Here is a 14,670-nt window from a genome sequence, read left to right on the forward strand (position 1 = left end):
AGGTAGCGCTGGTTTGGGCTAGACATAAAAGAAGTGGCCACCATTTCTATGTGCTCGCACAGCTTGTTGCGTCTGCTTCTGCAAGACATTAATTAAGAAAATAGTTCTGCCTAACTGCTAATGAAAGCTACAGAGTAAGGACACATGTAAGAGGGGCTGTCCTTATGGGAGGTAAGAACAGGAGAGAGGGAAGTACTAAGGAGGGACTACTAAGACTATTGACAAATCAAAAGCAATCATTCACTAAGGACAGGAAGAAGAGCCAATTGTAAAGATGGGCGGAACATGGGCAGAGCTTAATGCCGATATCCTGAATTCAGCATGTCTCGAAGAAACAGCGCAAGTGCTGCTTAGGGGAGACCTAAAAAACATAAATATAAGTACACTGCTCGTGTACAAAGTGACCTCTTGAGTCGGAAGCTGTGATTCGCAGGGTACACACGACTGTTAGCCGTGCAAGCTCGTGAGGCTGAACTTTTAAGAGTTCAGCGTGCCCCCCCCTCAAATTCTGCAACATTGGACAATAGAAGCGTGAGCTTCCCTCACACACAGCAAGGCACAGTGCCAAGAGCGGAAGTGCAAGTTTTCTTCATACGCAATGAGCGCAGAGTACCCAGAGCGGAAGTACAAGGTTCCTTCAGACACAGTGAGGCAGAGTGGCCACAGTGTGAGTGCAAGCTTCCCTCATAAGCAGTGAGCCAGAGCTGTAGTGAAAACTTGCCTCAGACACAGTGAGGCACAATGCCCACAGCAGAAGTGCAAGCTTCCCTCATAAGCAGTGAGCCAGAGTGGAAGTGCAAGGTTCCCTCACACATAGTGAGGCACAGTGTCCACAGCTTTAGTACAATGAGCCAGAGCGTCCGTGCAAGCTTGCCTCAGACACAGTGCCAACAGCTGAAGTGCAAGCTTCCCTCATATGCAGTGAGCACAGTGAGCACAGAGAGCCCAGAGTGGCAGTGCAAGGTTCCCTGAGGCACAGTGATGACAGTGAGCGTGAAAGCTTCCTTCATACACAGAGGCCCACTGTGCCCAGAGCTGAAGTTTGAGCCCCCTTACATTAGAGACGACAATGCAAGCTTTCCTCCCTACACTAATGACTGCAGTGCAAGCTTCTCTCTCCCTACACAAGTGACTCTCCCTACACGAGTGACGGCAGTGCAAAGCTTCTCTCTCCCTACACAAGTGACTCTCCCTACATTAGTGAGGCAGTGCAAGCTTCTCTCTCCCTACACGAGTGACTCTCCCTACACTAGTGACAGCAGTGCAAGCTTCCCTCCCTACACTAGTGACGGCAGTGCAAGCTTCTCTCTCCCTACACGAGTGACTCTCCCTACACGAGTGACAGCAGTGCAAGTTTCTCTCTCCCTACACGAGTGACTCTCCCTACACTAGTGACGGCAGTGCACGCTTCTTTCACCCTACACTAGTAACGGCAGTGCAAGCTTCTCTCTCCCTACACGAGTGACTCTCCCTACACTAGTGACTGCAGTGCACCCTTCTCTCTCCCTACACGAGTGACTCTCCCTACACGAGTGACAGCAGTGCAAGTTTCTCTCTCCCTACACGAGTGACTCTCCCTACACTAGTGACGGCAGTGCACGCTTCTTTCACCCTACACTAGTAACGGCAGTGCAAGCTTCTCTCTCCCTACATGAGTGACTCTCTCCTACATGAGTGACGGCAGTGCACGCTTCTCTCTACCTACACGAGTGACTCTCCCTACACGAGTGACAGCAGTGCCCGCTTCTCTCTCCCTACACGAGTGACTCTCCCTACACGAGGTATGGCCAGTGCAAGCTTCTCTCTCCCTACACGAGTGACTCTCCCTACACGACTGATGGCAGTGCGCGCTTCTCTCTCCCTACACGAGTGACTCTCCCTACACGAGTGACGGCAGTACAAGCTTCTTTCTCCCTACATGAGTGACTCTCCCTACACTAGTGACAGCAGTGCAAACGTCTCTCTCACTACACGAGTGACTCTCCCTACACGAGTGACGGCAGTGCGAGCTTCCCTCCCTACACTAGTGACGGCAGTGCAAGCTTTTCTCTCCCTACACAAGTGACTCTCCTTCATGAGTGACGGCAGTGCGAGCTTCCCTCCCCACACTAGTGACGGCAGTGCAAGCTTCTCTCTCCCTACACGAGTGACTCTCCCAACACGAGTGATGGCAGTGCGAGCTTCCCTCCCTACACTAGTGACGGCAGTGTAAGCTTCTCTCCCAATATGAGTGACGGCAAGGCAAGCTTCTCTGCCAATGTGAGTGAGGGCATGAGGTGGGCGGAATTTGCTTAGTCAAGCTACGCAAAGCTCAGCGAAACGGTAAATAATCTCCGCAAGCATGCAAAAGTTCTGCGAACACGCGGAATTGCTTATTCTACCCGTTCGTGATGCTTTTTCCTGTCCGCGAACGCTGTTTGTGTGCTCGGAGGGGAAATATCTCGCGAACACGCATTTTGAGAGCACGAACAAGCTAAATATTCCTTCGAAGCCGCGGATCACAGAATGTTTGGCAATTCCGCGCTAGAGGTGTAGTGAGTGGGCGGGGCTAGGGGCGGGGCTAAGGGCAGGACATGATAATACTTACCGGACTTCTATAATAGTTGCAGCACACACCAAAACATATGATAAATGTGGTTATATAAACAAAGCAGGTTAACTCATTACACAAAATGAAAGAGTAATGCAATAGTATGTTAAAATTTCCTTTTTTTTGCAATAGTTGCACCTTCTTAATGCCATACTGTTAATTGCTGTTGTTTAGCACAATAATATATATTTTTGAGCAAGTGAGTAGGAAGAAACTGAAAATACCCCCACTTCGAACCAAAGCTCTTATGGCACCAAGCAAATCATCATGACCCTCCCCAGAAGATATCTCTTGTCTCTTCCATCGATCTATCCATTCATCCTTTCATCCAACCATTTACCTGCTGATGTTCACCATTTGCCGTTTACATTCTGTTGTTTATTCAGTTTTTCATCCATCATTCAGTTGATTTTCACCATTCCGTCTGTCCACCCTTCATATCCAAACCTATCCATCCTTCCTTAAACCTATCCATTAATCTTTTCACTCATCCATCTCTTTATCCACCTTTTCACTCACCCATCAATCCTTTCGCTCATCTATCCATCAACTCTTTCACTCCTTAATACCATCCGCCCTTTCATTCCATCCATCCTTTCACTCAATCCCTCCTTTCACTCATCCATCATCCACCCTTTCATTCATCTCTACCTTTCATTCATCCATCCAATATTTAACTTATCCACCCATCATCGGCCCTTATATCCAATCATCCACCCTCTTTCACCCATCCATTCACTCATCCATCCATATATCTGCACATCCACCCTTGCTCACTCATTCACCCATCCACCCATCCACTCACTCACCAACCCTCCCTACTACGTTATTTATCAACCTGTGTCGCCGAGCAGACATGTACACACAAAGTGGTACAAAAGGGGGTGGTGATGGACGGAGCATCTGAACCAATCAAACACTCACACCCAGTCTACAGATCTGGGTTTAATCCATCACCGTTCTTTAGCCCACTCTGCCACCCCAGTTCAGACATGGCCATATGCAAATCAGTCTGACCCTGTGCCTCATGGGAACAGTCCAGCCCGAACTGCCAAGCCATGCCCTCCCTGGACCGGAAACAAGCTTCCGAGGACCGGTTTCTGGAATTTCAGCCGTCTTTAGCCCGGCTTGCTTGAATCCAGTGGCAAAGTGAGCAAGGGACTCACATTGAGCATACCCTGCCAACTTATGGCGAACAAGTGGTACAAAAGGGGGTGGTGATGGACGGAGCATCTGAACCAATCAAACACTCACACCCAGTCTACAGATCTGGGTTTAATCCATCACCGTTCTTTAGCCCACTCTGCCTCCCCAGTTCAGACATGGCCATATGCAAATCAGTCTGACAGCCTGAGTGAGCTAAAGAATGGTGATGGATTAAACCCAGATCAGTTGACTGGGGGTGAGTGTTTGATTTGCTCAAACGCTCCGTCCATCATCTCCTTTTGTATCGCTATGTACACACAAAGGGCCACACATTTTCTTTAAAATACCTCCTGAGAGTGTCTTGATTCTTTCTCTCACTTTTTTCTTACAAAAAACAGTCTTACAAATGCAGGCAAACAGACAAACATAAGCAGACACACCAAAGATTTTGGTATGTTAAAAGCCATTTTATACTCTTCAGTATGGCTTTTTTAATTGCCACAGCCAGGGGATTGCCAGGATTCCTGTGTTTATGCAAATGCAGAGGATAGTGTGAATGTGTTGACAGCACAGGGCCAGAATGGACCCCAGACCTGCCAAGGTTTCAGATTGCTATGTGTGACATTTTCATATTTTCATTGTAATTATGAGTGACATTTCACGATGTGAGTGACACTTTCTCACTAGCAAAATAAGGGAATCATATAAATATAAAAAAATTACACATTTGAGTTGAGCTGCTGTTTCAGATTGCGTATGTGTGACATTTTCATAGATTCAGTGGATTTACGAGAGTCCGGCAACAACTAGATGTGTAACACTTAGAGGGGCACATTCTTGAGAGCATAACCATGGTATGAAGTCAATGGAAGTAGACAAATATCAGAAATCGCACTCATTTGAGCAACAAGGACGTCAAACTCGGCAGCAGGTGCTTTTGAAGCTATTATTTAATTTCAATACAAATCAGCACCCTCCACCCCAACCTCAGCTTCAGGTGCGGCCAAACCACATACAACAAAGGGATCTCTGTGACAAAAACAACAACTCACTGAGCTACCACATACAATACAGTACAATACATTATGCCTTTTTGAAGGCGCATTAACCATCTAAGCTACTTAATGACTTCTCGACAGCGGCAACAATAATCCCATGAGTTTTCTCTGATTTAGCCAATCTAACTGTGATGAGAAAATAAAGGGTGCTGCTTTGTAGTGTCACTGTCAAGCAAAGATGTTAAACACTTTGCAGTACTAATAAATCAGCAAAACTGCTAGTTTAGACAAAACGTAGCGCATATTCAGCACACACAGACAACTCTAGTGTGCCCATTTGCAAGGACCTATGCCGTGCTGGAGCCCCTAATCATTTTTGTAACAAACAGTTTAAATGTCAGCAGCAGGAGAATATTAATTATCTCTTTACTGCTGTCTGAACGCTCCACCGAGGAGCTGCTGGCTGGCACCGTGTGGATCGCTAGCCGGTCTCTTCTTCAGAGAGTCAGACAGCGAGCCCTGGTGCAGTGTCTCTGCCTGTGCCACCTGCTCCTACTATGAGACTCACGATGGCGTGGTGAGTCTGGGCAGAAGTCGGGCTCTGCTGGGCACAGCAATAACAGGAGGCGGTGAGCAAGTGATTGATTCTCGAACACCGGCCTCCTCCTTCAACTCCATGCTGCAGGGGGATTTCATGGGTGCACTGGGGCTCGGCTGGTAGGCAGGAAATGAAACAACCTGCCACAGCATTGGCATATAAGAAGCAGACCGGCCAATGGAGGCCTTTGGCGTTAGGAAGGTAGGCACCTCAATGTAGAAAACAGATTAGCGCTCCAGGGGCCTTTTCGATCGCATTGTCTGGGCATTAACACTCACATCAAGAGAAATGACGTGTGAGATTCCGCCACCCTTTTGTCTGATAACATTTATGTTCAAAGTGTTACCCTGCACTAACTTTTCACTTTTCACTTCCTGAAGTGCGGCGCTTTGAAAATCACAGGCGCGCACACTAGCAGGTAAAATGAATCCCGACCCAGCTCTTTCAAGCACAGCATGACGGCGAGCACCGGACATTATCCAAAAGAGCTCTGCTGAATAGCTCAGCTGGGGCATTGATGGGTGGGAGGGGGCTGCAGAAGCGGCGCCTCGGCTGCCAGTGACATGTCCCACTCCGGCTCACCAGCACAGCCACGAGCCTACCTTTTTATGAGTACCGGTACTCTCCTTTTGAAGAAGAGAAGTGCCGGTACTCAAAGTGATAAATTTAGGAAGTGCCGGTACTCAGTACCGGTGAGTACCGGCCCATTTAAAGCACTGGTCACACATAGAAAAGGAACAACACAACCAACAGTAGTGCAAGCTTCCCTCATACACCCAGAACCAGTACAACTCCGGGAATGAACAGAGCAAGCTTCCCTCGAGGGTGCAGGGTACAGGAAAGCAAAGGAAACCACCACAATACGTGCTGGGTGGAATGCTTGAAAAGTCTCATCCGCTTCCCATGTTTCAAAGGCACATTCCATGTCAGTAGCAGCGCCATCATCTTTCTTAAAAGCCCAGGTAGAATAACCCCAGCCCCGAAACGAGCAGTGCAAGCTTCCCTCGCAAATAGGGGTGGTCAGTAGTGGAAGCTTCTTTCACAAATACAGAACGGATGTGTCGCAAACAGCGGCACTGACAGGTTCTTAGTATTACATACTGAACCTGTGCAGCCTGTGGGAATAAGCGAGGCGAGCTCCCCCTGCCGACAGGAGGAGGACACGCGTTCCTCAGACACGGTCAGAAGCAGTGCACGCTTCGTGCACACATGTAACAGGCACAACAGAGGCGGCAATAATGCAATCTTTCCTCCCATGGAGCGCAGGCAAAGCCACACGCCTCCCACAGAAACAAAAAACACGCAGCAGTTGATATAGTAAGGCAGCACAGCAGGTACGGGGCGTGACAGGCAACCGTACTGCAAGTTTCACTCTCACACGAAGTGCACAGCACAGGCAGCAGCCGTTCGCGTTTCTCTCGCAGACAGCGGTACCGTAAGTTTCTGTCTCTCACACACAGTGCAGCAGGACAGCTACAGTGTCAGCTTCCTTCACACACAATCTCTAAACTTCTTTCACCCCAGGCGCGGCGCTCGCCTCTCCTGCTCTGCTCACTTATGGAAGGGTCGTCCTTCAGCCCAGCCTCGATCTCTGCGCTGGAAGGATGCGGTTGGGCTCTGGCCACATCTGGATCTCAGCAGCCAATCAGCTGCAATCATGGGGTGTGCGCAGATAGCAGGATGCTGGCAGCAGAGCCGAGATGGGGAAACAGAGTTGAGCGGAAGAAGGGCGGGGGTGGTCAGTGTGCACTTCCTATTTCGTGTTTGCAGATCTGAGAGGCCCGGGATAGGGGCTCCCTGTACTCTGAGAGGCCAGTACAGGGGCTCCCTGTTAATTTAAGAGGCCCGGGACAGGGGGTCCCGGTAATATGAGAGGCCCGGGACAGGGGGTCCCTGTAATCTGAGAGGCCCAGTGCAGGGGCTCCCTGTTAATCTGAGAGGCCCGGGACAGGGGGCCCCTGTACTCTGAGAGGCCCAGTGCAGGGGCTGCATGGGAATCTGAGAGGCCCAGTGCAGATTATGATGCAGAGCTCAGCTGACTAGCCCCGGAGATCGTAAAGGCACCGCGTGGACTCTGCAGATTCGAAGCAGCCAGCCTGAGACTGTGTCGATCTCGAGCCATCATCAAAGCAGGGGCTATGTCCAGATCTGGAAAGCCCAGTGCGCGTGCTCCGTGCATCTGAACGTGGCCCAGTAGGTTATGTTATATGTTATATTGCATTTGTAGCGCGCACTGTTACTCTAGAGTGTCCTGGTGCGAGGGAGAGCAAAGGTAGGAGCAGGAATCGAATAAGCAAATCATGCTGAACAGGTGTGTTTTTATCTGCTTCTTAAAGAGCTGAAACTCCAAGTTGTGTTGGAGATCAGCAGGGAGCGTATTCCAAGCCTCAGCAGCCTTGACAGAGATAGACTTGCCCCCCAGTCGCACTCTGCGGAAGCGGGGAACGACCATCCGGCGTTGTACCGCTGAGCACAGAGGGCACTTTGCCACGTAGAACGTGAAACGCTTCCTAAGATTGATGGGGCCCAGACCGTGAAGAGGTCTATGGGCCAGAGTAATCGCTTTAAACTGCACCCTCTGGGCTACCAGAAGCCAGTGTAATTCACGTAGATTCTGTCGCGCGCTGGATCTCGTTGGGGCATTGAAGAGAAGCCTGGCTGCGACGTTCTGAATAATTTGGAGCCTGCGCAGCAAATAACCCGGCAACCCCAGGAACAGGGCATTAGCGTAATCCAGTCTACACAGGATCAAAGCGCGGGTGACCGTCTCTTTGGCTGCTCTTAGGAGAAAAGGAAAAATTTTCCTAAGTGTTTTGAGAGTGCCAAAGCAGACCCCCGTCAGTTTTTTTATATGGTTGCTAAATCGAAGGTCCTCGCTAAACCAGATACCCAGATTTTTTGCTGGCCCTGCTTCGGACACCGGGCAGGGGAAGCCCGGAGGGCACACACGGGTTCTGAAGTCGTCAGGAAACTGGCCGTAGAGAAGGACCTCCGATTTATCCTCGTTACATTTGAGGGAAGCCCGGGCCAGCCATTGAAATACTGAGGCTAGACACGTCTGAGCGGTATCAATATTCAAGTCAGAGCCCAAGTAAAGAGCAGCTGCATATCATCTGCGTACGCAATCACTTTAGCGCCCAACTCCTCTGCCAGGTAGGCTAGCGGCGTCAAGTAGATATTAAAAAGGAGGGGGCTGAGGGTTGAACCCTGTGGCACCCCAGTAGCCAAATTCCTGACAAAGGAGGTGCAAGAGGCCATGCAGACCTGTTGTGAGCGGGAAACCAGAAAGGATTTAATCCATTTCGAGACCAGGCCAAAAATCCCTACAGCAGAAAGCCTGTCCAGGAGCCGCTGGTGGGGCACCGTGTCGAAAGGCGGCAGAGAGGTCAAGTAAGATCAGTACAAGAGGGATCTTGCGAATCTCAAAGACTCAGGCTCAGATTGACAAAACTTTGATGCAACCGCGGGCAGCAAATAAAGTTGTTTAACTAAATTGCGTCAACTGGAGAGATCAGAACTGCACATCATCTACGATGGAGTAATGCAGTTGTGCTATGTCCCTGCGCTGGCGCTCTCACTGCAGCCATGTGCCAACGCAGGCTTCTTTGCACTTTAGTGCAAGGGCGTCTGTGCTGTGGTCTGCATAGTTTTTCTGCAGGAATGGGTCCTTTTCTCCACAAAAAAAATATGCTGAAAGACACTTTCCTCTTTGCATGTGTGCTGCAGAGTGCAGCACGCATGCAAAGAGGTAAAAAGAAGGGAAATTACAATATTTCTCCTCATTATGGCAGCCTTAGCGAGGCGCAAGACTTTGGCACAAATCCATGTCTTTGTAGATGTGGATGTCCATCAAGATCCATGGGTGGTTGCACGGGAAGGCCCATACACCCGGCATGGAACACCTCTTTGATGCAAAGTAACGCAAGGCAGCGCAGTGCACTCCCTTGCATGACTTTTGGTTATAAACAGTGGCCGAAATGGGCTGGATCAGAGGAACACGATGTACACATACTTTTTTATTTTAATAAAAACAGTTCTCCTAATTTTTGTGAATAGACTACCATCCCTGGATGGTTAATGCCGAGACCTAAAATGCGTAAGTTGAAGTGTAAGGCAGGGAGTCTCCTGCGCTGGGAAACCAAAGAAGGGTCAGACAGCGAAACAAGTTTCTTGCCAGGGTGTCTGCTGCCTGAAAGAAATGTAAATGTGCGCAACCGGTCAATCAGCAAATGTAAAGAGTGCTGGGAAAGCAGCATTGGCTTTAATTAACAGATTCACTTAAACTTCCTGATGACACAGATGTATTCTTTGTGAGTAGTCAGGGCTCGAGTTGGGGTACCACGCGGGTGGACGGCGTCCCCCCACTTAATTTACCGGGAGCTCGATAAATGGAGAAAATGGAGCCACACATTCACTCTTTGGCCACTCTGGGGCGAGATCGGAGCACATTCAGAACGCTCCTCACGCGCTTGCTTCTCTGATGCAATCGCATCTAAGGGGTGAGCAAGGGGAGGCAATGAGTCTGATGATGCAAGCCACCTTTTGTGATGTCACTTCCCATTGTGATGTCAGCGTCCCCCCACTTCTTTTTTAGGACTTGTGCCCTGTGAGTAGTACTGTACCATCTAAGCTTTGCTATGAAGTGTGTGCCTTTAAAAGACAGTTAAAAAAAAATGACACTACATACATTCTGGGTATTACTAAAATCTATATTTTGAAGCGCTTTTTATTTTAATCCTTTTCAAGCATTTTGTAGCAGCCTATCTTATAATGTGTGTAATGCAAGTTTAAAATAATTACTTACAGTGTCAAAGTGCTTTCTGACACAGTCTAACCTCATAGAACTAAACATACACATGTCACTATTCTCCACAGCAGCAACTATGTTTCACTTCTGTTGCTCTGTATGTACACACACACACACATACATCTGCAGTACATAAACTAATAGAGCTTTCATAATGTACAATAGTGATTTATTTTATATGTAATTACCTGAAGGTAAAAGACTGAAAAATGTTACTGAATATTTAGTTTTTTTATCCATGCTTCTGACCCGGCCCACATGCTAACTCATCGCACCCTCACAGCATGCAGTATTATAGTTCCCATACTTTTTTATGCACTTGGGCTGCTGGTTAGAAACTAATCGCCGTTTGCGGTGGTTGGTAAACACCATCCTGGATTTTGCGACTGGTCTGCCTTATAAAGTAATGCAAACTAGAAGGGAAATCTTTGTAAATCTGGTCCTCCGTGTGTAGATTTATGAGCAGATCTGAAAGGCCCAATCTAATACCTCTGTGGAGATCTAAGGTTGCTAGTGCAGCTGGTCTGTGTACATCTAACAAGGTATCTGTGTAGATCTTGGGGGCCCAGTAAAAGCTCTAGGTAAGAATCAGCGGCCCAATGAGGATGTTTTTGGTGACTCTCAATGACTCATGTGAAACAGTTCAGGGTGTTTTCTGTAATCATGAGAGGTCTTGCACGAAAGGTCGGGGAAACATTAAGGGGCATATGTGCAAGGAGTTCACACAACACCGCAAGTAAAGTTGCTGCACTGCACTGAGTGAATGGGAGGGAGCAGAACTGCTCCCTATCTACTTACAAATGGCACCGTTCTGCTCTCTCCCTGCGTTGGCACAATTGTGTCTGCCATACGCCAATGCAGGCCCCCTGCCTCCATAGGGTCTGGTAATGAATTGTACTCAGTATAGTTTTTCTGCAGGAAAGTGTCTTTTCCTACACAAAAACTATGCTTTCAGGCATTTTCAAAGATGAGAAAACAAGGAGAAATTAAAACATTCCTCCTCATTACACTTGCCTCAGGGATGCACATGATTTCTGCACAAATCCATGTCTACAATTCTTTTTTTTGCGCAGAATTTTGGTGCAAATCTCTGTGTACAATTCTTTTTTTTGCATCAAAATCCATGGGTGATTGCATGGGAACGCCCCTTGATGCAGCGAAAAGCAAGGCAGCACACTGTGCTGTCTTGCATTACTTTGGATTACAAACCAATGACATTTGTGATCTGTACTGGTTTGTAAATCCCAGCAAAAGACTTTGTGTCAGGCTGCATTAAAAAGTAATGCAAGCATGAGACAAACTTTTAGTAAATCTGGGCCTAAAAGTTCTAAGCATCTCTGGCCGCTTCTACACCCAGGACACTTCAACTCCTGGTAAAGGGTATTTTAATGTAAATACAATACTGTTACAATAACAGTGAACTGTGCAGGGTTTATAAAGAATGCCAAGATAGTTGGTGCAGTTCCACATTATTTTCACTAGAGGGCGTTTGATCCCACATCAATTCACCATAGGACCTCAATAGACACAGAGAGAGAATCCTGAATCCTTTGCAGGTCAGCTTGACAAACACTGTGTTATGATAGAGGTGTTTATAGCACACATCCTCCATTGGTATACCATATTAGAACATTGGAATGTTGGGAGCTCCATTGAAAACAATGGAGTGCTCCAGGCTTATAATGGCTGGTATAAGCCTGGAGCTCCAACATTCCAATGTTTCTTTGTTCACAGCTCTGGCTGTGAACAAAGGCTTCAGGGAACCTGAGGGGATTCCAATCCCCTCACGCTCCCTAAAGGCTTTGTTTTTTTTTGTTAGAACATTCTGCCCTCTAGTGACAGAATGTTCTAATAGCCTTATAGCCCTTCGTAGTTGGGCTATACCGCTATTAAAGTCCCTCTCCCTTGTTAAAGGCCTTCGCCTTTGGCTCGGGGCCTTTAACGCTGGAGAGGGACTTTAATAGCCGGTATAGCCCTCTACGGCGGGCTATAAGGCTATATTAATGCTTGGACATTCTTCATACATGCATCGTCATTTAGGAAGGAGACACCAGATTTACCTGAGCCACAGACCCTATGTTACTGCTATCCCCTGTGTGCTGCATCTCTCTGAACACAGCCTAGTCTAAGTCAACTTTCATGTTTTACTTAATCCCTGTTATTGCACAATCGTACATCTCATTTCAACGACCACTTCTCCTTTAAACGTCATACCCCTGAAGCTTAACAATACCTAATCTCCAGTAGCTCATCTATTAATCTCACCAAACAATGCATGGATTCACATACCCCAGATCACACCTAACTCCTATTACTTTAATCTACCGCATACAAACTAGAGTAAATGCATGGCACACTACAAAACTAATACCAATAACCAACAGTAACCAAAAACAAAACAAATAAGCCTGGGTTCTTGAGCTGTATGCTTCCCGGCTTAAAGTGCTACCATGTCACATCAGGGTTAGTAAGTGCTTTATAAATGCAGTTACTGTACAATATATAACCCTCCTGCCTCATACTAATACTAATTCCATAACACTCAGCAGTTTTGCCGTCTATTGTGTTTTTTACAGATTGCATAATAATTTCCTTATACTGCTTGAAACTTGCATAAAAACTGCTATGGGTCATGTCCATCAGCCACTACCGTACCATCCCACAGAATTAAACCACCCTTACCAACTGAACAGGCATGGAATGACTGACGTGACCTGCCACATGCCGCTGGCCAATGGAAGACTTTCATTTTGTGAACCATTGCGGGTCTCAACTAGTGATATACTATGAACACTTCTTGACATCTCACAAAGGCAATCAGATATGGGATGATATTAACAAAGTCCATCCCAGTAGATCTCTGATCCATATCCCTCTCCAAAGTATGCCTACTCAGGGCCATAACTTGGAATACATAACATAGAATGGACAACCCAGTGCTTAACTTGAGCTGGTGGTTTCCGGTGCTCAGCACTGGCACTTAATTGCCAGCAACTGCTCTAGTGACAGTCCACCACATGGCGCGCTGTCTTTTTCACTTTGAGATAAGCACAAATGTGTTTAATAAGTGAAAATACATAAATATAGCCTGAATTGTATCACTTGTAAGAGTGTGATGTTTAGTAGCTGTGTTGGTAGTGCTTAATTTGTAAACAGTTAAGTGCCAGGGCACTTCTCGAAAACCATTGCAACCTCCACCACCCATACCCTGCCAGTGCTAGTAATGGCAGTACCATCAAAAAAACTAACCATCACACTCCTACAACTGTACCAATTCATTCTATTTGAGGCCACACCTGGCTTTAACCCCTTGCATGCTCATGAGGGCCCCCGGCCGTGATGCGTCAGGGGGGTGTGTGCGGAGGACGGCCCCCACCGACGGCCCCACCGAATCCCGCCCACTATTCAAATTCCCCGCACAGCACAAAAATTTGCGCCACTTGCAAGGTGGTAATAATGGCATGAGAGGCTGGTATTGCTCATTTTTTAGTGTATATTCACTTAATAAACACAGTTGTACTCATCTCCAAATTAAAAAGACAGCTCCTCCATGTGGTCGGCTATCACTAGAGCTGATGCTGGCAATTATGTGCTGGTGCAGAGCACCAGAAACCCCGGCACAAATTAAGCAACTTTGTTGGTAATATCATTGGCAGTGCTAGCAGGGGCAATGGGTGGTGCAGAGAAGAGCACTGGCACTTACTTCTTTTACTAATAAATCACGAGGCCAACCCAGTGCAGTAACCAGCTCATTGGACTATGGAAATAAATACCATTAGGTACCTGCAGAGCTGGTCAAAGCCGCCATCTTGCTGAAAACAATAAACTGTGCACCTGTCTCTCACACGTCTGCACGTTTCAATGTAAAGTTTAGTAGCCATGAGAAGTGGTAGTACTGTCCTATTACGGAGCTGCCTTGTTCGGAAGTACCGGTACTGTCCCATTTTGAAGGTTTTGCTGCCTCGTGGGGAAAATGGTGGTACCTTCCCGTTACAAGCACTGCAGCCTCGAAGAGCGCTGTCGCTAGAGCCCTAATCAAATTGCAGAAGGGCTTCAGAAAAGTGCCAGTAGGGTTCCATTAAAAATGAAGCACCAGTGCTCAGAAGTGCTGATTCCTTCCCATTACACGTGCTGTATCCCTGCTGAAGAGTGTCTGTACTGCCCATCACAAGTGCTGCGGACCAGCTGGGAAGCACCAGTGCCTTCCAGTATAAAGTTGCAGCAGCCCTGCACAGAAGTGCCGGCACTGTCCTGTTAAATGTGTAGCAGCCACGCTCAAAGTACAGGGCCTATCTCCAATCAGTGCAAGAGTACAGAAGAGAAGCACGGGCACCTGCAAGAGCCCTGTAGGGAATACCTGGCGCTGTCCCAATCAAAGTGTATCAGTCTGCACAAGTGCTGCACTGTCCTACTAAAGTAAGATGATCTTAAAGTGCTGTCCTGTCCTACTAAATGTGAAGCTGATTTGTTAGAGTGCTGCCCTGTCTACTAAAAGTAAACTCGGTCTGTTAGTGCTGTCAATTTCCTACTA

General features: G+C 47.5%; 2 protein-coding genes across 5 annotated transcripts in view; one reads left to right on the top strand and one right to left on the bottom strand.

Annotated features, from left to right (window-relative positions):
- LOC144822807 (myotubularin-related protein 9-like) overlaps nt 1–6,881 on the bottom strand; it is a 465,914-nt gene extending 459,033 nt beyond the window's left edge. The window contains exon 1 of one of the 3 annotated variants that reach the window (XM_078680715.1): nt 6,791–6,881. The gene's annotated coding sequence lies outside the window, so the exon portion shown is untranslated. Of the gene's footprint in view, nt 1–6,786 lie in introns of all 3 variants that reach the window. The other 2 variants (XM_078680710.1, XM_078680709.1) reach the window with 2 other exon arrangements.
- LCK (LCK proto-oncogene, Src family tyrosine kinase) overlaps nt 1–14,670 on the top strand; it is a 564,072-nt gene that overhangs the window by 131,256 nt on the left and 418,146 nt on the right. The window lies entirely within an intron of this gene.

This window comes from Lissotriton helveticus, chromosome 3_1 (genome assembly GCF_964261635.1).
Source record: "Lissotriton helveticus chromosome 3_1, aLisHel1.1, whole genome shotgun sequence".
Classification (NCBI taxonomy): domain Eukaryota; kingdom Metazoa; phylum Chordata; class Amphibia; order Caudata; family Salamandridae; genus Lissotriton; species Lissotriton helveticus.